The 27,472-nt window shown below is 39.5% G+C and overlaps 1 long non-coding RNA gene across 1 annotated transcript; it reads left to right on the top strand.

The window, feature by feature from the left end:
• Positions 1 to 553: 553 nt before the first annotated feature.
• LOC112656705 (uncharacterized) lies at positions 554 to 20,359 on the top strand. The gene is made up of 3 exons (XR_003134604.3): positions 554 to 633; positions 16,803 to 16,995; positions 17,408 to 20,359. It is a non-coding gene; the product is annotated as an uncharacterized LOC112656705 (long non-coding RNA).
• The last annotated feature ends 7,113 nt before the right edge of the window (positions 20,360 to 27,472 follow it).

The following is a 27,472-nucleotide window of genomic DNA, read 5'->3' as shown; positions in this document are numbered from 1 at the left end:
GAGGAAAGTTGTAGGACAAAGTGCTTAGATTGGAAGAAAAGAAAGGTTACGAATCAGTATCTATTTTAAGAAACTAGAAAAAGAACAGATTAAATTCAAACCAAGAAATAAAGAAACAAAGGTAAAAGCCTAAATCAATGAAAGCAAAAACAGAAAAATAGGAGGAAAAATTCAGTAAAATCAAAAGCTGGTTCTTTGGAGGAAAAAAAAAAAAAGATGATCATTTTACCCCAGTTTCTGTACCTTGCTAAATATATACTAAGTTTTCATTTCAACATTAAATCACAGGATAATCTCCTGGAAGATATTTTAAATGGTGATTAAACACAATATACACAGTTTCAAAAGTGTACATAATCTCAATTGAAACAGAAATCAAGACAGATCCACAGATATTTCAAATCAAGTATCAGATAAGGGGGAACTTTTACATAACTATGCTCAATATATTTAAAAAATTAAAATCACATACAAAATAGATGAAAACAGGAAGAATTTTAACACTGAACCTCAAAACAATGAGATGGAAATTCTAGAACTGAATGATACAATATCTGAAATTCCGGGCTTGTTAGATGAGTTTAACATCAGACTAGGTACAACAGAAGACTGGTTGAGCAAACTTAAAGACAGGTAAATAGAAAATATCCAAAATAAGGACCCAGCGGGGTGGGACTTTTTAGAAGCATAGCATAAATAATACGTGGGACATAAACTCAACCTTTATTTATCCCATCCCATAAGGAAAAGAGAGAAAAAACAGGGAAGAAGCAATATTCATAGTAATAATGTAATATAAATTTCAGTGGTAATTACCTTTGCGGGTATTGACTGGAAAAGGACACAAGTGAGCTTCTGGGTGCAAAAAATATTCTATATCCTGACCCAATGGTGATTATGTAGGAGATACACATACACTCACACTTCATCAACCTTTAACGATTCATACGCCACTAGAGCACAAATGTTTGTATCCCCCTCCAAAAAAAAAATTATATATTAAAACCTAATTCTCAGTGCAGTGGTACCTGGAAGGGGGTAAAGTAACTGATCATGAGGGTAGATTCCTCATCAATAGGATTTGTGACCTTATAAAAGAGACCCCACTCATTTAAGCATCCTCATAGAAGACAGCCTGCACATCCCTTCTACCAGGTAAGGACCAAGCAAGCAAGCAAACGGCTGTCCACGAACCAGAAAGCAGGCTCTCGTCAGGCACTGCATCCACCAGCACCGTGATCTTAAACTTCCCAGGCTGTGAACTGCGAGAAATAAACTTGTGTTGTTCGTAAGCCACCTGCCTTAAAGTATTTTGTCATAGCAGCCCAACCTAAGACACGCTTACTAGAAATAAGTTGCATTTCAATGAGAAGCCTTTAAAATATATATAGTTAGGATCCTTATTTTGCCTCCAGTTTCTTCCAGCCAGGAGACCGAAACCACACCAGCTTTTGTGTGGAGATAATTTAATGTAAAGAATTGCTAACTAGGAATAAAATTCTTAAGTAGGTAAGTGAAAGAGTAAAAGCAGGACTCTAAAGCATCTCAAAAACAGCAATGCAGGAAACAGCTAGCAGCCCAGGGACCAGGGGATAAAAAACAAAAGGTCAGATTATTACAACAGAATCTCAGAGGAAGGGCACAGGGAGGGTGAAGGAAACCCAGACTCCCCTAAGGGGTTGCTGCTCAGCTGGGGCTGGTGACTCTACCTCGGGACACCAGGAAGCTGGTCCTCTCAGTGTTGACAACTGCAAACTGGATTTAGATGCTACTAAAGCATCTATCACAGCAGCCAGGGACTGATAGGAAGCCCACAGGAAGCTCACCAGGAACCAACAGGAAGGAGGCAGAAGTCCCTGCTCTCGCTTCGCAGGCTCCCTAATTTTCCCCTAGCACCCTCTATTGGCCAAGTCATCCAGGGGGCCTGTGACCAGGCTGAAATGTGAGGTGCAGAGGCCTGGCCCCCAGCATCATCAAGCTGAGCACAGAAGGCTGGCTGTGGAGCTGAGATAGTAACTTAGTAATAAGCACCACTTCAATCTTAATTAGAGTTGAGTGATAAGCGGTTTTTGTTTAGGGATAAGATTTTCCATTTTTTATACTCTTATGAAAAAAATGATAAAACAAGAATCGTGGTGGGGTGGGGGTCTATATTCAGTGGCTATGTGGTTATAAACACAAGAAATCTGAACTTTATTTCTTATCAGTCAACAAGACCAACCTTTTATAAAGGACAAGATAGAAGAACTTTTGGGTTTGGTTTGGTTTTTTATTTTTTTATTTTTATTTTTTTATTTATTTTTTTTTTTTTAAAGATTTTATTTATTTATTCATGATAGTCACAGAGAGAGAGAGAGGCAGAGACACAGGCAGAGGGAGAAGCAGGCTCCATGCACCGGGAGCCCGACGTGGGATTCGATCCCGGGTCTCCAGGATCGCGCCCCAGGCCAAAGGCAGGCGCCAAACCGCTGCGCCACCCAGGGATCCCTGGTTTGGTTTTTTATAGTAGAGATTTTTTTTTTTAATCTCCCTGATGTTCTTATTGATCTGACTCATGGTTTCATAGTCCTGTGTTCCCATTAAGCCTGAAGTACTTTACGGAAATGTGCTTTTGTTGGCTAGTCCTTAGCATCTACCACCGTACCTGGTAGGTCCTCAAGAAACATGACCAATACCTATTATGTTGTCTTCGTATATAACAGTAGAGTATTGCTTGAAAGGTTATCACTGCTGCTATTTCTTACCATTTAAAACTATTAGTGCATTAAGAAAATCTCTGGTTCAACGTTTTGACATGATATCAGTTTTTTCATACTGGACTATTACAGGCTTAGAGGTAAATGAATGTTCAAGGTGCACAGTTCAGAGATCATCTTGCTCAACCACACCCACATTTACTAATAAATAAGTTGAATTCCAGGAAGGCTCCATGACTTGCCTATCATCACATAATTTGAATTTGGGTTTGTCGTTTCCTATACCCCACCTACTCTCCTCTATTGTTTAACAATTTTGCAGCTGACACAGGTCTTTAAATATATCCCGAAAAGAAACAAGCAATTGACAATGGCTTAAAAAAAAAAAGTCTCCTATTTGAAATCCTAGATGGCATCTTAACACCTGCCACATAGTAATAACTTTATATTACCCTATTTTATACCTCACCTGTTATATAATAGCTGCTTATTGTGTGTCAAAAACTGTTTTAAGGACTTCGCATGTATCTCAAATAATTTTAATCATCATCAACCATCAGTAGGCATTCCAGTTTTACAGATGAAGAAAACAGAGAGAGATTAAGTCATTTGACCAAGGTCACACAGCTATTAAGCTATTGAAACCAAAATTCCAGCCCACACATTTTGCCTCTAGAGCCTGTGTTTTACTAAGACAACATATCAACTGTGACATATATCTCATTTTCTCCATTTTTTTATTCCTTCTGAAAACTAATTTAATTTCCAGTTCAACTCTTTATCTGTATGTCTCCTCTCTACTTGAAATCACTGAAACCTTTGAAATCAAAATTATGTAGTCTTTAATGAATCAGACACTTCACATAGTCTTGTAGGAAAAGCAGCCACCGAATCAATTACCTATTGCCACGATAACTATGTAACAAACAATTCTTAGAGTTAGTGGCTTCAAACCACCATTAATTATTTCTCATGAAATTATCACTCTGTAGAACAGTTCAGCTGATCAGGGTTGGGTTCAAATGATCACACCTATGCCCAGTCAACTGCTGGATGGACCGAGAGGCCTCAGCTAGGACACCTGTCATCTTTTCCACCCTCTCCCATTCCTCCAGTTGGCTAGTGCGGATGTTCCTCTGACAGTGACAAGAGTCCAAGTGAATAAGTGGAATGCACCAGCACTTTCAAATCTCTTCTTGGGCAATTTTTCTTTAAGTGGTCAAAGAAAGGTCAAGTCTCATATCAGTGTGGAGGGTCAAAGGACATGGCTGTAGGGAGATACAAAAAAATGGGGGCGGGATCCCTGGGTGGCGCAGCGGTTTAGCGCCTGCCTTTGGCCCAGGGCGCGATCCTGGAGACCCGGGATCGAATCCCACGTCAGGCTCCCGGTGCATGGAGCCTGCTTCTCCTTCTGCCTGTGTCTCTGCGCCTCTCTCTCTCTCTCTGTGTAACTATCATAAATAAATAAAAATTTAAAAAAAAAAATGGGGCAATTGAGTCAATCTACCACATATACATTTCTCATTTTGCCTGGGCTCCACCCTCAAATTTATCAAAAGAAATCCTTTATTTAGGTAACACGCAAGATGCTTCTATCTCAACGCATTCTTCTTTTCCCTTGAGGAATCTCGTAACTGAAGTGGTATATCCCTAAGGGAATTATCAAATGTCACCTCAGTAATGAAGATTAATGCCATATAAGGCTTGCTTTAATACATAAGCATCTAAAATTTTTTCTGCATATAGTAATATTTAACTGAACTTTATTTTATGATAAAGTAAATGAGCTAAGATAAATGAAAGGCAATGTCTGCAAATATTAATGTTAATTTGAATCATTGTGAATTAACACCTTCTGCAGAACAGTCTGCACATGGTGAGTTCATTTGGTTGGTGAATGGAGCTAATACAGATAGAATCATGTATTTAATTTCCATTTATTCTGCGCAATGGCCAAAGAGACACTACCTTATTCTTACTACCTTCTAATTACTAGCAGAATGGACAAACAAGTTTCAATTCATCAATTAGTGGATTATCTCACTCATGCAGGAAATATTTGATGAGCAGTTGTTATGTCCTTAGTTCTGGGCATACAAAGGAGAAGTAGTCCTGGTCTCTGTCCCTGTCCAGTCCCCCCTAAGGGAGAGAAGGAGACCCAGAGTGAATACTACAGATACCTTCTGTGGTCAGGTATATGTGAGAGTGGTGAGCTTCTGTGGTCAGGTATATGTGAGAGCAGTGAGCTCAAGCTGAGTCTCAGGTGGCAATCATTCGAGCACAGCCAATGGAGAGTCCAAGCAGTTCCTTGGATTAGATCAGGGTCAAAGGGCCTTGTTTTACATTAGCACTTTGGTTTACAGATGAAGTAGAACAATGGGAAGGCATGGAATTAGGTCAGATAGACACTTTCTTCAAATAGGTCCTGTGGCAAAGAGTTCTGTAAATGACCAAGTGCCATGGCAACGACCTGAAGCAAGTGCTAGAACACCTAGGACATGGAAGCAAAATGAACAAATACAAAACAATAGAAACAACAATAATAATGGTTGTGATGAATTGTTTCAAGTATTGTGACCCCTCTTCTCCGTGAATCTTAGGGCTTCAGTTTCCTTTTCCCTGTAAGAGCTAGCAAAAAATTCCGAAAAGCATGAGAAAGCACAGACATTAGGTATAAGGAAAAGTATTTGTAGGCTTTCTGTCCAAGGCTGCTTCCTATCCTGCAAGGCCTAGTGAGTCTTGGGTGTGTTTATTTTATTCTCATGATTGTGTCTTTTTAGAAAAGTAAATGATAAATAAATGGCTTAAGTTTTGTAGTAAAATCATTTGATACTCTAGAAGAAGAGGATGAGGAAGAGCAGTAGGAAAAGGAGAGGAAGAAAAAGTTGCCTCCATTCCTGAGGCCTAAATCTGTGTGTAGATGAGGATATAAGGTGCTAAAATATGTCACTAGAAATTTAAAGGTGGGGAAATTAGCCCCTGTCTTCAAATGCAAGAATAAGGTAAGAAAAATATCTATTAAAACAAGAATGTCGATAGAAAGGCCCTTCCAGTTTTAGGCAGATGATATATTTACTTGAGAGGATCTAAGTGGGGAAAAAGACTCTGAGAATGCATGGGTTTGAAATAGAAAAGTAGGAAGACACTCTAGAAAGTCCACCTAAGAAGAGGGGTTTAGCAACAAAGGAAATATGCTGTTTGGGGAGCCCAATCAAAAGTTTAGTAATTGGTAAGTTGTTTCCCCCAGAAGACAGCCCATGACATAGATAGATCCAAGGAGGCAGAGAGCCTCTTGTTGCTTCTCTTTGTATGCAAGCATGCTTCGGTGACAAATAGGACATCTAAAGCCATGGTGCAAGGAAGAAACTGGTCTTCCTTCTGTACTTGTCTAATACTAACAAATGTCAAATCTGTCTGGGAAAAAAAATCACTTTGAAAAAGAATTGCCCTGATGGAAAGCTCAAAAACCACATTAATCTTAGTATAAAATCATTTGGTCAGGTTATAATTTTTGAAATAGGGACTCATTATGAAAATGCTGATATCGTTTTCACCATAAAAACACTGATTATTCATAGTACCCATACTATTATCTATTTCTGTAACTATATTTGGAACTTTCATATTATGTTGAGATTAGTTATAGATTTCATCAAAGTGACACATCTGTATTTTGTTACTGTGAATTTTATGTGGCGCTGGATCACAGTAACAACTTATGTAAGAACAAGCTAAATATAAATCAGTTTATCAGAGGAAAAGAAGTCTAAAGATTTGAAATACCTCAATATCTTATCTTTTTTGAATCAGAAAACATGGGGTGACAATGGAAAGAATATCCAAAAGAAGAGGGTGATGGTTTCAATTACATGATGATTATATAATATTCCTAGATATTTTGAAACATACATTTTGGTTAATAGAACCATGTTGCATTTGTGTGTTGGGCTAATTGTAGAACTACTATTTGTGAGTGAAAAAAAAAATGTTTCCAATAAATTTTACCTGCCCATTTACCTTTGTTTCTCACGTTGCCCTTTGTATCAGATGTGTATTGCCAATTAGAAAGGAAATTTTGTTCACCTTTAAGTTATAGCTTCTTTTTGTGCCAATAAGATATGATCACAAAAAGAAACAAGTGTGGAATGTTAAATGATTCAAAGGCAGAGAGCCCAAAATTATTTAGGGCTTTTCATCTTCACCCACGAGGCCTGTGCCCATCCTGTGCTCCCTCACCTATGAACGTGCTAGCCTTGAGCTCTAGGCAATGTCCTTCCCATTCTGGAAGCAGCACTTTCACTGCTCCTGAGCCTAGAAATTACACACTGTGTTACAGGAAACTCTGAGAAGTGGTACAACCCCCCCAGTGACGAGGTAGGTCATGTATGCCCCCTTCTGCTTTGGTGTCATTCTAGGTACAAAGGATGTGGTGTCCCATTTCTTCCCCAGGCCCTGCCTGGGTAGGCAGAAATAGACTCCACCTGGTACCATATTCAACTTTTACTTTGGCTCAGTAGTCCCTGAGGTTTTAAAACTAAAGTAAAAACTTACTTCCTCTTCTCTCTCTGCATTCAGAGGCAATCAAGATTTTTTTTTTTTTTCTGGGCAGGGTTAAGAAAGAAATACCAAGAACAAAAGCACATTAGCTAGTACCTCAAAAATATCTTCTTGTGGTGGAGGTGGGGGGCACCTGGGAGTCTCAGTTGGTTAAGCATCTGACTTGTTTTCAGCTTAAATCACGGTCTGATGGGTTGTGGGATTGAGCCCCACATCTGGCTCCACATTCAGCGGGGAGTCTCCTTGAAGATTCTCTTCCTCTGCCCCTCCCCCACTCAAATCAGTCTTTAAAAATATTCTCTTGGGATCACAAATATTCAGATCGTGAATAAAAGAATATAGTCACTCTCCTTTATAGAATCACAATGCATGTTACAGGGGGCAATCATTCTGTTATTGTTTGCTCAATTCCTGCCTTGAAACTCTGCACTCAGTACCTTGATTCTACTATTGAACTTGTGCCAAAGTAAGTCCACAGTAAGCCCTAAGACACAGGGCTCACCTAAGCGTAAGGCCTCTCATGGTGTCAGTTGTTTGAGAGAACACAGTCTCAGGCCAGAGGAAGAGCCTGGGACATACAGCTTGAATCCTAAGAACAGAATATAGGATAAGGATGGGACACAGAATAAATGGAGTTCTCTGGTAGGCTTTGTTCCATTCCCAAAAATCTCAGGTGGCAGTGAATTTGAGGCAGTTAGCTGTAAAAGGCTAAGAAAACTACTTTGTAAGCAATTTATATGTTCCATATACTCTTCAAGTAGACTTTTTTGTACCTTTTAAGTATTTAAATAAAACCACCTGGGAGTCATGAGGTGCCTGTCTCCAAGGGAACAGATTTTGACTCTGTCTGGGCCATAACCTGCTTGCGAGGAGCAGCGTACCTCTTGAGACCAGTTCAGAGATGACTCTGGGTGAGAAACCCAAAGAACCCATGAGGTTCAAGTTTGCCTTTTCTCAACTAGAAATTCTCACTCCAAAGGCATATCCAAGAGCAGTACTCTTCAAAGCCAGGGCTCCTTTACCTTAATGTAAACACCATGAATGCATGCACACATACACACTGCACCTCCCAAACCACAAATTCTGTAACCTCTGTGGCCTAGCCCATACCCCACTGAAGACACAGCAGTCTATCACTAACACCAAAGTTGACTTGTTAAACTTCACCCTGATTGATATCTTTCCGATTTCCCATATATAAATTATGATTTATATAGAACATGCCTTTGAAATAACACAGGCACTATTCCCTCCATGACTGATGGAAAGTCCCTGCTACAGCGGCTTTAAGTTTTACATTAAGGGTGATTCTAATATCTAACAGATCTGTTGCAGGTCAGACATGGAGGATGTAACATTAAAGAAAACTTGGTTCCTACATTCAAGAAACTTAGAGTCTAATGGTAGAGACAGAAATATAAACAAGCCATTAGAACAAAATTTCCTAATTGATATTATGGGAATTAGCATGGATTAAGGAGCAAAGCAAGGCACCTTAAGACAAGACATTTAAGTTTGTTTGTGTGTATGTATGTGCTCAATTTAATTCTGATTATAAAATCTTTAGCATAAAATACCAAAAAAAAAATGCCACCAAGAATATCCTTGGAAATATTTTGTTCTGTTGTAGAAGCACCTATTTTTGAAAAAGAAATTTGACATATATATTTGATAATTTACTTTTCTCTTGAGACTATGCTTTTCAGAAATTTTATGTCCTCCAATATTATTATACAGGATGACTGGCAATGTAAGTAGCTTGCTTTCCATAATAACAGTAAGTAAATATATGGAGAACATACTATGTGCCTGGAAATTTTCTAAGTACTCTACATGTAATATATAAAATATTTCTAAATTAAACTAAACATAAAAACATTATGATAAAGATCATTTAATTTTTATTTTAATATTCTTATTTGACAGTAAATAAGGCAGAGAGCAATGATGTAAACTAGCCAAGGCTAGTAAATTCATAGCTAGTAATAATAGTAATACTGTGTGAGAAGTAAAAGCACAACTCAACTCAGAAGTCCATTTCCAAAGGCTATTGTTTTTAGTTATACCACATTGCTTCGCCAGCCTATTTTAAACACACACACACACACACACACCCTCTCTACACACTCACAGACTGTATGAGCACATATATGTGGCATAGAAAAAACAAAAAAACAAAACCTCATGGAAGTAGAACAGATTGATGGGTGCCAGAGGTGGGGAAATTGGTCAATGTTGTCAAAAGGTATAAACTTCCAGTTATAATATAGGTAACTCTTGGGGATGTACTATCCAGCTTGGTGACTGTAACTAATGATATTGTATTGTATATTTGAAAGCTGCTAAAAGAATAGATCTTCAAAGTTCTCATCACAAGAAAAAAATTTTTAACCATGAGACATGATAGATGTTAACTAAACATCGGGGCAACCATTTCACAATATATGCAATTACCAAACATTATGTTGTACACTTTAGATTATTTTAATGTTATATTTCAATGTTATCAGAAACAAACGGGAGTAAATTAAAAGCAGAACCAAACACACACTGCCTACAATACATATACTTTCAATATAAAAACACAGGGGTTAAAAATAAAAAGATAAGTAAAAATGTACTAAATGAACACTAATCAAAAGACTGGAGTGTCTAACATAATCAGAAATAAATATATTTCTGAGTAAAGAATATTAGCGATAAATAAGGTCAAGTTATAAAGATAAAGAATTCACTTAATCAAAGAAACATAATAATCATGCACCTAAAATCAGAGCTTCCAAATATTTGGAGAAAAAAATATAGAACTGAAAATACAATAAATAGACAAAGCCACAATTATAGTCATAGATCTTAAAACTCCTTTCTCAATAACTAAAAGAACATGTAGATAGAAAATTATTATTTGGATATGAAAGACGGAACACAATTACCAACTTGACCTAACTGATACATTTCTTATCAAGTGTATGTGAAACATTTATCAAGGTAGGCCATATTATGAGCATAAAAAAAGCCTCAGTAAATTTAAATTATTAAAGTCATACAAAGTATGTCCTCTAATCACAATGGGTATTAAAGAAAAAAAAAACAGTAACAGAAGATATCTAGAAAATCCTCAACAATTTGGAAACTAAGTAACGTATTTTTATATAACTCATAGGGCAATAAGAGATGAAAATTATAAAATATTTTAAACTAAGTGAAAATATATCAAAATTAGTGGGGAGCAGTGAAAGCAGTACTTAGGGAGAAATCTGTGACATTAAATATATCTATTCCTGCCTGGATAAAGTTGGAGGCCCCAAGGTCTTTTTATATCTCTAATAGCCAGTTGTCTTATCTTCCAAACTGCTAGCAATTTTGCTAGAACGTCTTTGTTAAAATCTTTGTGAGTTTTTTTTTTTTTATTTGATTCTTGTCAACTCCATGTATCAGAAGCTACACCCATGATTTTTCAGAGTCATATGGTCTTTGTATGGGCACTTGGGATGAATCAGACATTTGTAAGATCATTCCCTTGAACTTTCTAGGACCTCTTCTTGTCCTATGACAGATCTACTGGAAATCACCCTAATCTTTTTGAATATCTTAACAAAGGGTGTTTCAGCCACACTCTTGGTTTGGTTATGTCCTACTAGCTATGTCTTTCTGATAGTACCCTGGGTTTAGTCTTTAACCTCAGATTGTGTTACAATGCTCAATTGTGTTATATTGATCTGATAAGAAACAGTTTTATGTTTTAAACCTGAAATTTCTGGGTTATTTATATCCCCTCTGAAGTCTGCATGTAAACTGGCCAGTCCTTTCCCAAGCATTCATTCTTTCTCCTATTTTATCAAATTCAACTGGCAACAGCCAATGCCTACTTTCAGCATTCCCTCTAAAGTCTCCTCACCCGACTTTGCAGGTTTATTTCATGCATTGTTTTCATACCACAGGCAACAGTTTTATCAAATTACCACTATGAAACATGGGTTTCTATTTTTTCAAAACCTGTGTGAAAATTTCCCTACCATCCCATCATCTTGACCAAAAGCCAGTGCCATGTATTTCAAGGTTTTTATGGGAGTAGCCTATTTCTTGGTATCAGTTTCTGTATTAGCCCCCCTTTTTTTTTCTGCATGAAAGATCCAACAACTTAGTGGTATTTAGCAAGAGAATGTTCTTCTTCAGCTTGTGTCTGCTGGTGACTGAGCAGCTTGCTTGGAGAACAGACCTATGGGTTGACTTCAATGGTTCTGCTCTACATGTCTCATTCTGGCAGCCAGAATGGGAAGTCAATGTGTATTCAGAGAATGTTATTCTTATGGCTATGTCAGAAGAACAGGAAAGTAAGCCCAACTGCAAAAGCACAGGTCAGGCTTCTCATGTTGTATCCTAACATGTCAATGGTCAAAGCAAGTCACATTGCGAAGTCCAAATTCAAGGGATGAAGAACTGTATTACACCCACCAGTAGACCTAGACCAAAGTGATATATGATACTATGACAGAAGAGTAAATATTTAAGGCCAATAATTTAGTTGGTTATAATGAGAGTGGGAGAAGAGGAGTTTAAGAAAGAGGAGTAGAGAGGCAGGGGTTAGCTGGAGGAAGAAAGTGGGGACAGAAGAGGCAGGAGAGAAGAATGAAAGAGAAGAGAAGGGATGGGAAGGGAAGGGTGAGGACTGAACTTATATAGGCTTGTAGGCTGACAGGCTTTTAATAAAGGCCTCCGTTTCATGCCAGTTGTTTCTCTTGTCCCCTATATCTTGTCTGCTATATCTGACCCTTGAACCACTCTGGGGTTCTGATGAGCACCCAAGCTTCACTTCTCTACTGAAATCCTCTTCTGTATATATTTTGTATTTCATATATCAAGAGGTTTCCAAAGCCTTTCCTTATTCCACAATGTGTGTCGTAAGCTTATTCACTGTGGGTCTCCTCCTTGTCTGTACTATTCAACCAGGAAACACTAGGACACAGTTACACCTGAACCGATTCTTATAAAAGGACTAGAATTGATGGAGGAAAAGAACATTCTTGGAAGACAGACTGATAAGAGTCAGAGCATGAAATACTTTGAAAAACAACCAGTAGGAATTCAGATTTTAGTCTGCATGTAGGCAAGGCCATGGAGAGTGTCAAACAGTAAATAGGGTATTTGTACCATAAAATAATAATCCTGAAGATCTCCAATTGAACGTGGCACCCAAAACCCAGACATTTATCCTCGTTCCTTCTCCAAACCCTACCAAAAGTCATAAAACTGCTATGATTCCAGAAGATCAAAAGAATGGAAGAGGCAATGATAGAAGATGACAACTATATTATGAAAGAAGTTCAAATGGTGGCTAACTTAACAAAGCTGAAAAGGATTTAAGTGTCAAAGGAAGGGATCCCAGTGAGGGGAAAAATAGACCTGCATTATTAGAACCTGGAAAGGCCATGAAGAAGAGCAGCCAAGTACTTCTGGAAACAGAAGTTCTGCAAACAAAAACAAAAGGATTGGTTGAAACTTGGGAGATGGAGAACTTGAAACTCCGATCCCCGTTCACCATCCTAGTCAGCCTGGTGGAAAGCCCTCTTGCACCCAGGCAGAGCGGAAAATGCTGACACCCTGGGAAAAGGTAAACAGAACAACCTGTTTCTTGGGGACACAATAGAAGGCTGCAGGGAGGCAACACACTAAAATGAGTGGGATTAAATAAAATCTATTTTCTAAGCCCTAGCTTATATCTTCTAAGCATGAGTTTGAAGGGTTAGAGAACCCAAAGACTAATTAGAGAACACAAAAACTGAAAAAAGCTCAAGAAAAACATGTACTCAGCCCCAAATTTGGCAGAAGTCAAGTAAGATGACAATTTAAGAATGTCCTTGGAATGTGACAGTTAGAAAACCATTTGCACCTTAAAAATAAAAAAGGAAAAGATAAAGAAGCTGGGTTTTGGAGACAATATTTTAACCCTGAGGAATTTCTAATGCGTCATGTCTATCACTATGACTCATATGGGTTGCAAAAAAAATTTTGAGCGAGAAGGCATTCCTGGAATCCTCCCATCATATAACACAGATGACCACCCACTCTACATATGTAAAAGACAAGTCATGGCAGGAGCTCTAATGAGCCAAACTTTTTCAATTTAATCTTTAAATGATCCTGAAATTGATAGCCTAAAATTTAGGCCCTAAATCATCTAAAGATGCAGAAATTTATAGATAAAAGACCACCATGTTTGAATGGACTTAATGACCTCTGTTCTTAAAGAAAAGTGGCAGGAAATGTTCAGTCTGATTACTTAAACAGTTTTATAATAACATTATCGAGACTATGAACTTCTAAATCATGATATTAACCTAAAATGTAATGCGTAGAATGAAGTCTTCAGCCTTGCAGCCTTCTCAGTTACTGATAGAACAGAACTAAAGGCTTCAACTTTTTTTTTTTTTTTTTTTACAGAAACATCAATGCAGCTAGAGCATGTATACCATTCCTTGTCACTACGTCCCCTATATCCTCTGCTCCAACCCTGATGATCATTCTTATAACGTGCCATACATTTCTCATCTTCATGCCTCTCTCCTGAGAATGCCCTCCCCTCCTCTTTCTTTTTCACCTCCTCTACCTGGCCTACCTCTACTGCTTTTTAAATAGCAGTCCAAAGCCTCATCTGTGGAGATTTTGCTGGCCCTCTCCAGGCAGTTAGTAACTGTATTCTTTAAGTATCAAAGCACTTTATACAATACTTTCCTATGGCACTTTCAAATTGTTTTATGTGTACCTGTTGATAGACATGTCTCCCCACTACTATGAAATCAAAGGCCATATCACATACAGCTTTACAGTCTCAGGGGCCAGAAACCTTTCTGGAATACAGTGAGTTTTGGGTAAGTGTCAGATAAAAAGAGTAGAATTATTTGATTACTATTCTTACTCTCTCTGTGCTTCTTTTCCCCCACGACTCTGGTTTTTGTTTTTCATTTTTATAATTATCAATAAAAATACCTCATCAAACTTTAATTATGGAGCTTTACATTTTTTTCTGACTGTTGGCACGTCATTTACTAAATGAGGATCACTATGTCAAGCAGTTAGCCAGAAGTCTTGGATCAGAAACTTGAATACATCAAGTCAAGAAACCAAGCTCGAGTCTATGTGTAAAATTATTTTAATGACCCAGTATCCCTACATCTGCTTTTTCACTATTATTAGTTTGAGAGTTTAAAATAGACAGTACCACATCATTCTATATGGTATTATTATATATGCATGTGTAACCGAGGATTACTATTATCCAAAGAAAAATATATGGAATCTCTTTTGAGTATATGTTTTTAGAAAAGAGAAAAATTTTATCGAATATGGTATAATACAGTAGATAAAGGAAATGTAAGGAGGGGTGCTGGGTGGCTCAGTGGTTGAATGTCTGCCTTTAGCTCAGGTCATGATCCTAGGATCCTGGGATTGAGTCCTGCATTGGGCTCCCTGTAGGGAGCCTGCTTTTCCCTCTACCTGTGTCTCTGCCTCTCTATGTCTCTCATGAATATTTTTTTTTTAAAAAAAGGAAATGTAAGGGCAAAAAATTCACTTATTTCAAGATAAATTTGGTGTAGACGTCATTCATCAACTGCTATCTACCAGGAACTGCACTAAGCACTAGAAGCTCATCAGTAAGCAAGACAGACACGGTTGTCTGACCTCAAGGAACTTACAATTTAGTGGGGGAGATGATTACTTCAATACATAAATGAAAAACAGAAGTAAGCATAAGTTATAATTCCCAAAAAGGAAACAAAAAACCGGGACGATGCGTTCAAGGTTAAGAAGGGTGGATCGTTATTAAATAATGTGTCAGGGAAGATTTCTCTGGGGGGTTGACATTTAAACCAACACCTGAACAAGTCAATTCTGAGGTTTTGGGGTCAGTAATGAAAGAGTAGGAAAAGATCAGTCAGTCCATGTAGGGGGCTAAGCCTGTGATTATTCACGGGCTCTAGAAGTCAAAGTAGGTAAAATCTAGTGTCCAAGGAGAAGAGCATACTAAGATGAAACCCTGGAGGTAGGCAGATCATGTACGGTATCACTGGCCATAAGGAGTCTGGATTTTATTTCAGAGGAATAGGAAAATATTAAAGGGTTTTAAATGGTAAAGCGACAACATCTAATTGTCATTTTTAGAAGGTCACTCTGACTGACGTGTACAAAATAGAGTAGAAAAAGCAAAAGGGAAAGTTGGCTGCTTTTTGCTGTGCAGGTGTTCAGGTGAGAGGTAATCATGTTTGGGCTAGCAGGGTAGCGGCGGAGATGTAGATAGAAGCAGAGGGATTCAAGAATATAGTTTGAAAGGAAAATCAATGGCGCTTACTAATGGCTTAGAGGTGAAAGTGAAGTTAAAGCAAAAATCAAGCTCAAATGAGGAAAATGGAGGAAGACATTTTGGAGCGGGTGGCTGGGTTAAGATCAGGAGTATATATAGTTTGAGATGTCTGTGAAGTATCCACGTGGATGTGGGGAGGATATAGGAGTCTGGAGTTAAGGAGAATCTGGACTGAAAACAGAAATTTAGGAGGTGTGGGCATATGGCTGATATTTAAACTCATGAAAGGAATGAGCAGCCTAAAAGGATGTAAAGAGAGCAGACAAGCAAACCCAGTGGAGCTCCAAACATTTACTCACCAGTTGACCAAGGAAATGAAAAGAAAATATCAAGGAAATGAGACAAAGACCCACAGATTGCCGTGTTGGTGAAACGAAGAAAGGTTTCAATAGGGGAAGAGTAGTCAACTCTGTTGAATGCTGCTGAAAGGTTAAGTAAGATGAAGATACTTGACAACACGAAAGTTACTGTGACCTTGACAAGATCTGTTTTCAGTTGAGTTGGTAGAGGCATAAACCGTGTTCAACTGAAAAAGTAATGGGGCAGAGGGAGGGAGACAGCTGGTACAGAATCTCTGAGAAGCTTATGCTCAAGAAATGAGATAGTAGCTACACGGAGTGTGAGCGCCAAAGAAAATCTTTGATGGCTTCAGTGGGATTTGGGTGGGGCATCTTTCAGGAAGACAAATCCTAGAACATGTGTTTGAACACTAGTAGAAATAAATAATTCGCTATAGAGGGGGAAATGGTAGATGTGAGAGAGATACAGAAATAACTTAAGGAAATATTTCAAAAGGAAGGGGGGGGGGGGCATGTCCTCCAGGACAAGTGGAACGAAGTATCTGCCCTTGAAAGGTAGAGGTATACTTCCTCCATCTTAACAGCAAAAAAGAGAAGGTAGATGCAGCTGTAAGATTTGTAAATTTACTGTTAGGAGGATGGAATACTCTAATAAATTAGGCTTTTTTTCCCCCTTTTCATAAAGAGAATGGAGCTAGGTAAACATCTGACCATGTGGAAGTAGGGAAAGTTAAGGAAAGAGAAAAAGTATAAAAGTCCTCTTGGGATGTGGGGAAGAGACTAGGGTTGGGAAAAATGCTGAAGGTCTATGTGTTCTTGATCATGAGTTAAGAGTAAAACTTGTACCAGTAGTGTGAATTTTTTTTTTTCCCTCATCATTTTGCTGCTCAGATTCAGGCACAGAGAAATCAAAGGAGTGGGTTTGTACAAGCCTGGAGATTTTCCAGATGAATGTGGTGTGTTCAGAGATGGACCTGGAGTGATGGCAGAGCCGGGACTGGAGAGTGGTGACTGAGATCGTGAGGGATATGAGGCATGGTGAAGTCTCTCAGAGAAGAAAGAGGTCCTTGATTCTATCTCTTCGGTAAGAATCCAGAGAAATTCTAGAACATTCCTGTCCCTATGTCAGTTGTCAGAGCAGCTGCTGCTTTTGGTTACAGACAGAATAATGGCAGTTATGAGTCACATCCCTGGATGCCCTTGTATGGCAGCACATCGTTCTATATTTTATTACTCAAAATATACTGTCTTTCCATTTTGATTTACTTAGCTCAGTCTGAGGTTTTTTTTGTTTTGTTTTGTTTTTAAATAGAATCCTATCTATAATGTGTAGTGTATATTTGAATTTGCTGCGCATGGCCACGCTCCTCCTAGGCTTATGATTATAGTCAGCAGTGGGCTTGGCGACGCTTTTATACTATATGCACCATAGAGACTGTCCATTGAGGAATAGTCCTAGTGGAGAGTCTAGGTCTCTAACACATCTCCGTTTCCAGGGGCTGATCCACCGAAATGGAAGAGGATCTCAGAATTTGTCAACTTTATCCCACCTGGTGAAGTTTTCAATGGGAACAAAGATCTCTTTCTTCTATCATGGACAAACTCATGTCCCAACCATGTTCGGACCCCAATCCAAAGAATTCGAAACAGTAGCACTTGTATCCCCAAGAAGCCAAAAGGAAGCAGAAGGACCCAGCACACTGGCAGCGAGGAGCTTTCTATAACAGATCCTTGAGAAGAAAAGAGAAAAAGGCCTTTAGAGCATCATGCAGAACGACAACTATGTCAGGGCAGCCATGACATTAATATTTGGGGGTAACTAGTGGTTCTTCTACTGAACAAGAGGAACAGCTCATTCTCTCTGATGAGAATATTAGAATCAGGCTCAGAAGTAGACTCACTGACGAAAGAGAGAATTTAATGCCACCAAGCAAAACTTGTGCCACTCTCATTTTCCCAACTGTATATGCCCTCTTTGACAAATATGCCGTTCTTTTCTCAACAGCTCTCTGTTCAAATCGTATGCTAGCTCTTTATCAATGGAATAAATGAATTTCATGCTTCAAGGGGAAAAAAGGAAGCTGCAAGAAGAATTGAAATGTTTAAGAACTGCTTTTGAAAGGATTATATACATACTTACATGCACTCACTTTTAATGAGGAAATATAAAACGTGTTCTCCACTTGTTATTTCTCTGACATTAAGATCTCTCTCCTCCTGCCTTTTCCTCTCCCTCCTTCCCTCTCCCTCCCACCCTCTCCTCTCTGTCTCTCCCTCCACCACCACTCTCCGTTTTCAGCTAAAATGTCAGAATCTACATAACTAAAACATAACCACCGCATGCAATGATAAATGAGACCAAACAGCCCTGGTTTGAGGAATCTGGGGCAGGGCCATTGGTTGGCACCACCTTTGTTATACCAGAGACGGAACAAGGTATCAGCCCCATGAAGAGATGCCCTTGAGATTTCCAGGTGCACTGGAGCAGGAGAAGCTGCCACTGGGTGCGGGACGGCATGGTAGGAGAGAGGAGGGAAAGTAAACACGCCCCATGGCTTTCCCCCCTTGAGCTCTGACAGAGCTATGGGGAACCATTCTCTCCACCCAGTGCCCCAGATGCAAGGACTGGTGTGAGCCAAGGCACCCCACCCCCACCCCACCTCCCTCTGAGCTAGGTCTGGCTCCTCACCTTGCCTGCTTCCCAAGCCCTGCATACCCTGTCCCCAAGCCAGGCTCCCTCTGCCTGACAGCAGCTGGTCTGGCCCCAGGCTCTCCCAACCCAGGGGGCAGCTCCTTGGAGCAAAATGCACAAGAGCAGGCGAGCCAAAGAAAGTGATCGGTGTAATTATTGTCTGTTTGAATAGGTTTACTCCTTTTTTTGCTGAAAACCCAGACTGTGGGCTGTGTCATCAAGAGCCAAGGGATGCGGGTTGTTCATCCTGTCTTTAAGGCAGTAATGACGTGTCCCTCGCTAGGAAGCAAGGACGCAGTATGGATCAGGGGTGGGGGGAAGAAGCCGAGACTGGCAGGGATGCAAAGGAGACACACAGGCAGAGCTAGAGGAGAGGAGTGCAGAGAGAGGGAAATAAAACCACAACCAAGGAGGTGAATTCTTATCTCCAGACTCAAAAAAAAAAAAAAAAAAAAAAAAAAAAGCATTAAGACCTGAGGATATGTGTGGGCTCCCAGCCGCAGATTTTTCCGTGTTGGATTTGATTGTCACCCCTGGTGGCCTTGCCACCTCAGTGTCCCACCTGGTGGCCTGGCAGCCTGAAGATGTGCCCAGCCTGCTTCTGGGCCGGAGACAGGCCTAGATGACAGGGTTGCTTAAATGAGGCCATGGAGGAGTGATTACATGGTTCAATTCCTCTAACTTATTTTATTATTACTGTTGAAGGATAAATATAGAAAGGAGAGAAAAGCCACTGCAGACTTTGAAAAGAATGTCTAGCAATTTCTTTGTGGTATGTTTAGTCTCCTGCATTTACCCTTACTTTAAGTGCAATTAAACATCTGAAAATCTGATACAGAAAATAAAGGTAATGCTGAGATAAGACTTTTTTAAATTAAATTTTTACTCAAAATCTGCTGCCAATTTCCTCTATTTAAATCTTTCCTTTAAAATGTCCATTCACTAAAACCCACTCGAATTCATATTTATAATGTAGATATTAGTGTTCCCTCCCAAACTTGATAAATTATATATATATTCCAACATATCTTTATTTTTAATCTCTCCACACGCAATGGCCAACGTGTAGCATTAGGCGGATGTCCTTCTGACCGTCATAGTCATCTTCACAACTGGCTCCAAGATGGTGACTACAGAAATCAAGCAATAGCCTGTGTTTATTCTTGGAGGTGGTGACAATCAAATTGGCCATACAGAAATCCAGTTCAAGAACAGGGAACAAAGGTGGTCAGAGCCAGCATTCTAGGTGCTTATATACATTTCATCCGTATGCTCCACGTGCGTGCATTCTTTGTATTCATCGATTGCCTGCCCTGTGCCAGCATCCTGGTACATGCAGGTGTCCCAGGGTAGCTAAGACACCTAGCAGCAGCAGCGTCCTCTCCTCAGGGAGGACCAGCCTGGAGGTGGGTCTCGAGAGACAATGGCAATGTAGTAGCTGCAATAGGGCAGCCCAGGACGCTCTGGGAACACAGGCAGGACTCCTGACCTAGCGTGGGGCTCCACAAGTCTTGCAGAGCAAACAGCCTCTCTGATGACCCTGAGGAAGAGCAGGATTTAACCAGGGAAAGGGCGGATGGTGGGAGAAGTTCATTTTTGAGCCCAGAAACCAAAGCAGAGGAAAGAAAAAGCCCAAGTGATTGGGGCAAACAGGACCACATGATGAATGGGCACAGATGGAAGGGAGGTCAGGGAAAGGGAGTAGAAGCCAGCAATCACAAAGAGCTGAGCAAGTCATATTGAAATTTCATTTTATCCAAACACTGTCTTTATTATCACTGTATAATCAGTTTCTAAATAAAATTGGGGGGGGGGGGCACTTGATGGAAGGAGCACTGGGTGTTCTACTATATGTTGGCAAATCGAATTCCAATTAAAAAAATACAAAAAAAGTGTAATGACTGAAAAAACAATTTTAAACAAAATTGTAAAGTAGAAGTTTTTCTACTTTTTAAAGAAAAAATCAGACTCTATTAAGCTCTATTTTGCACAAAGCTTACAGCATATTTAGAATAAAAATAAAAGTTTTCAGAAATGGTGTTTATGCTTACTTATTTATGGGGTCCTTTCAATTATTAACCAAGTGAACAAAACTTGAGTTTATAAGTTCAGTTCTGAAATTCCAGCTGACTCTGAATTTTATAAAATCCTTCCCAAGCACCACTATCTCACTCCTCAACATGCAAATTATAAAATGTTTGGCATCAGATTTTTAATAAAAATCTAAAATATTTATAACAGTTGCTAATGATTAATGAAGATCTCTTCTAAAACCCATATGTGAATTATTCATATCATCCTTTATTTTTCTGATCTGTACCAGACTCTGTTCTATTTTCCTTTGATATAAAAATTAATTTCCAAATATTAAATATACGATGAAAATAATAAATTTAGGATAGCTGTTTTCTCTACTGCCACCTGTTATATATTGACAGCCATATGAATTTAAGACCTTAAAAAATGCATACTTCTGAACATTTCTGGAAATAAGTCTAATAAGACATTGTTTATGTTTGAATTAAAAAATCAAAAAACTGGGATAATGTAAGATAAAAATTAAAACTTCACAAGAGCATAACCTATATTACTTAAAAGCTAATGCCAATAAAACAACTATGCTATTTACAATTCCATATGGAATCAGATGAGGGAGCTGGTTAAGAAAACAGCTTGGTAATCAGCATAAATGACAGGACATTAGGAAGGATCTTAACAGTGCTGACATAGAATCATGCGGAATTCTACACAAAAGGTAAAAAGGAAAACGATCAGTTCCTGTAGGCCATCATAACTAAAGCATATCTATTTAGTAAAAATTTTCGAAATCAACTTGTCCTACAGCACACATGGAAGTATGTATATTGGCCTAACGCAAGTAAGGTCATCTGAGGGTTCAAAACTCCAACTTTCAGCAATAAATACAACACCAGCACCAAGAGAGATCTCAGTAGCGGTGCCTAAGAGAAATGCTCTTCTGATTCTCTTCATCAGCCTGGCTTTTTTTTTTTTATTATAATTTTCCAATTTCTTATTCTTAGAGAAATGAAAGGGGGAAAATAAGAACATATGTTCCTTCTTCTGTTACCTCATTTAATCACTTAATATTTACAACCAGCCGGGTAGTAGATGCAACCCCCTTCCCACAGATGAGAGGATGACTTGTCCATAGTCACACAGCAGGAAAAGGATTCAAAATAAGGACCATTCTTGACTGCATATAATTGCCCTCCCTCACAAGATATTGCTTACGTTCAAAAACTAGTAAATTACATTTTATTGGAAGTACTTTTTCTATAACCTTAGTCAAAATCTTGGGGTGATAACATCCTCACTCAGCTAGCTTTATCTGTCAAGAAATTAAAGCATGCCTAAAAGGATAAGTTATGTCTATAATATTTTCCTATGTTCCAAAGGTTATGGATACAAAATGTTTTAAATGGCCCTTGTACTAATGAGAACTAGATTGGGGTAAGTCCACAGAAAAGTCTAAAATCAGTGAAGTTTATATCAATAGAAGTTACTTTCTCTTTCACATAAGAAGTCTGAAAACTAGCAGCCTAATAATGCTTTATCAGGAACCCCGACTCCTATCTTTCTGCTTTCAATTATATTATCAAGATCACCTTATGGTCCAATATGGTTGCTGAAACTCCAGCCATCACATAAGTATTCAAGTCAGAATAAAAAAGAGAGATAAAAGGGTCAAAGACTGAGCACTCTCAGCTCAGACAGCTCCCTTGAATCAACCTTCCTAGAAGCCTCATAAATTACCTCCACTTATATGGTATCTTATTGGTCAGAACCTGGTCACGTGGACATCACTTAATGCAGGTGGTGGGAAACAGACTTTTTTCAGATGGCTATGTGTCCAGCTCAAAGTCAGAATCTGATGCTAAGAAGCAAAGAAAGAATTAATATTGAGGTAACCACACATCCTAGTGTCTACTATAACCTTTATGTGCAAAGATGTTATAATGGGAATTAGCACATATGCAATGTTAAGAAAAATAAGGAATAAATTAAGTATTTTCGTCTCTAGGATTAGATCTATACTTAAGCTGGCTTTCAAGATCCCTCACATCTTGATATTTTTAAACTGTACCTACACTACACGTCCCATGAATCTTGAGCTTCCTTTAGACCCAAACATCGCAAGGAAACATGTAGGCCCCTCTTCTTTCACTGACTCAGGAGTGATCACGTCATTTAATTTTGTACATCCCAATGCCTAGCACAGTGCCTCACATGTGGTGGTTACTTTGGGCTTCATGAATAATTGCACCTACCCTGGGCAAGGTCACATAGAACATGCAAGACAAAAGGTAAAAAAGACACCTCAGAAGCTTCGTCTGCCTCAAAGACGTAATAGATCTCAATCAGACATACAGGAGAGGGATAGTACCTCTACCCTGTTATGATGTCATTTGGATTCATTCTTTTAACAATTTATTAAGTATGTTTCTGGAGCAAAGCATAAGGCTGAGAGCTACAGAGACCACAGAGAAGATGAGACACTGACCTTGCTTCTGAGGGAGTTCATCATGAAGGAGGTGAGATGACATACACAGAAGTAAATACAGTTCTAGGGGCGCCTGGGGGGCTTATTAGGTTAAGTGCCTGCCTCGCCTCAGTCCATGATCTCAGGGTCTGGGATCAAGCCCTGCATTGGGCTCCCTGCTCAGTGGGGAGTCTGCTTCTCCCTCTCCCTCTGGCCCCCCACACCGCTCATGCTTAAATAAATAAAATCTTAGAAAATAAATATGCTTCTAGATATGGAATGAAAATAATGAGAGAATGTACAAAAAAAAAAAAGTGCTCTAGAACCCCAGAGCATTGGTAGCAGAATTCATACCTATGCTCACATAAATAAACACACACACACACACACACACCAGGAAAAACTAAGCTGTTCTAAATGGCTGAGTAAAAAGAGTTGGAATTCAAGCTTATTTGGCTTTTTCTTTTATGATTCATAAGCCCATATATGGAAGGTCTGAATAAGCAGCAGCAACCAAGTTAGCCATAATTGTGTTTTTATTAACTTGACCAGTTCGATGACTAATCCATCTCTAAATTGGATGGTTTTATAGGTACACATTTAGGTAATACTATGCCACATTAAAAACAGCTATTAAGTTGATTAAGACTGAACTCATTTTCAGGATCCATCGCAAACAATTTTCCATGCTTGATGTACAACTCAGAGAACCTGTGAAAGGGATTATAATGGGAGCAAAGATGGGGGTGGGGGGAGGCAGAGAAGTTAGTAGAACACCAAATGTGAGCCTGGCATATAGTGCTTCAGGCTTTAAGGCAAATACCACACTAGAATTTTACAACAGTCACAGGTCAAGGAAAAATACCCTCATAATAATATTCTTTAGCTAATCAGGTGCTCTTTAATGTAAAATGGGCTCACACGTAACAGGAGATATGGAGGCTTTGAGACAATACTTTAAAGAGCCACCAAAAACTGTTAAAAGTTTTCAAGGCTAGGTTTTATGAGGTTAGGAAAAAAAAAAAAAAAAAAGAGTGGGGGGAGGGCTCATTTTTGTCCCAAAAATAAAGATAGAACACAGCTGAAGGAGACCATCTCGAACAATTTTCAAATACATGAAAACAGGTTGACTACTTGATGAGGAATCATTCACAGGCCAAAGCGAGGCGTAAGTGCCTCCTGACGCACTGCCGTTCACCTTGCAGCCTGGCTCTGCACCACACGGAGCAAAGGCAACCCTTCATGTGTTTTCTGACTTTGTCCTCATCCCTGCAAAATCCAATGGTTTTTGCTTTTTTCAGTCCCGGTACTGCTTTGACTTTGCTGCTCTCTGGGCTTAAATTCCCTGAGTAGGTGAGCTGCAGTGGGCCCCTCACGCATTCCCCACCCTTCCATGGACACTGCTTCATCTCGGTCTTGATTGTTCCTCCCAGCCATTTCCTTTCACCTATTTTTACAGGATATTTACATCCTTTTCTTTTTTGCCATAAATCCTCTGTCTGGCTGCCCCCTTCCCGGCACCCCCAACCGATGGCTGCTTTTCTCTTTCTGTTGGGTTTCAGTGATCAGATCTAGGCTAGGACTTAAATATGCACTTATGCCCCTCAATTTTTGAATTCCCTATCTGAATTTTTAATTCTCTATGTAGGAAGGTCCATAACATTTCAGATTCGATGGGCCAGAAGCTGAATTCGTCCTTGTAGTTCCCCAACTTCCAATCCTGCTCTATTTTAAGTATGAGCTATCCCCCTACTATCACCCACGCTGGAAATATCAGACGTGCGCCTACTCTGAGGACCACACACCCTCTCAGTCTTCCTCTGCTCCGACTTAAAAAACCCAGCCCCTGATTATCCGGTTTAGGACCCCTTACCTAGTCTATCACAGCAGACTTTTATCCAGTTTTCTCATCTCCGGTTTTTCGCATAGTCTATAGACGGTCCCGTCCACCCCGCATACCCACTCCAGGTGAATACATGAAAATGCAGATTTTCTTAATTCATTTTCCAGAAGGTACTTTCTAAGGGTCTAGGGCACCTATAGGTCTAGGCTTGTTAAGGTGAGATTCTCAATGTCCTGATCTTGAATTCCCATATTTTTGCCCCACTTTATGTGTGGCAAGCAAACAAAACTTTAATTTCCAAAAGACCCTAGTATTTTTCACCTTGTCTACTTTTACCAACTATTTTGTCAGCCTGAAGTGCCATTTCCTCTTCTATCTCTCTTGAAATCATATTTAGAATAAAACTTTTCATAAACAAAACCCAAAATGCTTTATGGCCCACTTTGGCAAGAAAGAACATTTGGACAAAAATCACAATGAAAATATCCAAAATAGAAAATCTAAACTGAGACAAATCTAACATAAAAGATCAATGTTTTAAATGTAGTGAGTCGGTGGTAATAAAACATGAAAATCATCACTAATAATTTTTAGTTACTCAGGCTTAGGAGGACCTTTGAAACTGAGATGAGCAAGCCATGACATTCAGTTGTTCCAGGTGATTTCCCTGTTACTCTGTAGTATTTATGAAAGTCCTTTTCTATTGATTGATGTTACTATGGCCTTGGAAGTCATGAAAATTTAAGCAAAAAAATCCCATTTTGTCTGTGATTCAACAATGATCTCACAAGGAAATTCATCCATGGAAATACCATCCATTCGTTTATTTACTTGCCATGCACTGAAAAATAGTATTGTTTGAGACACATTTGTGAAAAAAATGCCTGGATTATTTAAAAAAAAAAAAAATAAGCTGATAAATGCTGTAAGAACTGTGTCATGGACATTTAAAAGAAAGGAAAAGATCACTTATTTAAGCTAACAGGCTCAGATTAGCACCACAGAAGAAATGACATTTGAAATAGACCCTGAAGAATGTAAAGCGTTTCGAACACATAGCAGATGACAAAGAGTAAGGCTGAAGAAATTCCCCAAATGAAATGAGAGTATTAGGATTGTTTGGACAGGGTGAGCATTCCAACTTAATGGTTGAAAGCAGCATGAAAAAGAAATGGGAAACAAATAAGATCAGTATTTTGATCAACCACGGAGGGCCTTGAATGTCAAGTTAACTAGAACTTGGACCATGGGTAGCTGGCTGGTGCACTCTTAAGTCTCTGACTCATTAGGATGCCTGGGTGGCTCAGCAGTTGAGTGTCTACCCTTGGCTCAGGTCGTGATCCTGGGATTGAGCATCGGGCTCCCTGTAGGGAGGCTGCTTCTCCCTCTGCCTATGTCTCAGCCTCTCTCTGTATCTCATGAATAAATAAATAAAATCGTTAAAAAAAAAAAAAAAAGTCTCTGACGCATGGTTTTAGCTCAAGGTCCTAAGATGAAACCTTGCCTGGGGCTCCCAGCTCAGCATGAGTCCCCCCCTTCCCTCGCTGCCCTCCCTCCTCCCCGCTCTGTCCCTGTGAGTCTTTGTGCAAGGGCCTCCTCTCTCCCTAAAATAAATATGTTTTTAAAAACAGAACTCAGACCAAGCTATTCCTCGTTCTGTCATCAAGGGTGGTGTATCAATGAGGTCTGAGCCTTAGGAGATCAGTCTGGCAGCATCAGAGAGGTTCAATTTTTGGGGTATAGGGAAGCACTAGCAGGAAAGAGTGTGTGAAGGAAAGGAAATAATGGGGGTGCCATATGAAATCTTCAGATCTTAGCATGGCTATGTTGATAAGGTAGCAAGTTAGAGACCAGAACAATTGTGAAGTCTCTAGTCTCAGCAAGAAGGGAGTGGGGCAGTAGGTAGCATCAGCAGAAATCACAAAAGGAGAGAGAGGATCAAGTAATGGAGAAAAATGCAAGGACTCTGCCTTGAGATGCTTTCCTTCTGGTGATACAAAACCGAGTTATTTGACCTACAGTGATCCTGCTAGCAGATCCCCAGATCATGTTCAAACTGGTTTCTTCCTACCACTAACTACCAGCAACTCTGTGTTCCCGCTGTCCCTCCTCTTGCCAGCTGCAGCATTTTTGTAGCATGACATCCCAGCGCTCCTAACAAACTCTCCTCCCTAACCCTCAAAACCTTGAATCGGACTAGAGGCTTCGAAAGGAAGGGGAAAATATCACTTCATTGACAGAGGGAATGGATCTTTTGGGGTCCACAAAGCGACTTTACCATTCAACCTAACCGTACCTCATCCCAAGGTTGTACATTATAGGTTCCCGAGCCAGGGAATGGGGGGGACAAGACCTAAACCTGCTAGCTGAGCCGGATCACCTAAAGCCTTGGAGCTGAAAGCAAGACATTTTCAAGCCTATTTTCAAGACCTGTGGACTCTGGGTGTGTGAGTGGCTCAGTCAGTTGAGCAGCTGCCTTGGGCTCAGGTCAGGTCAGGTCAGGTCAGGATCTCTGGGCCCGGGGA

The sequence above is a fragment of the Canis lupus genome, chromosome 37 (genome assembly GCF_003254725.2).
Source record: "Canis lupus dingo isolate Sandy chromosome 37, ASM325472v2, whole genome shotgun sequence".
Classification (NCBI taxonomy): domain Eukaryota; kingdom Metazoa; phylum Chordata; class Mammalia; order Carnivora; family Canidae; genus Canis; species Canis lupus.
Note: the sequence above shows the minus strand (reverse complement) of the source record. Positions and strands in the feature narration are given on the sequence as shown.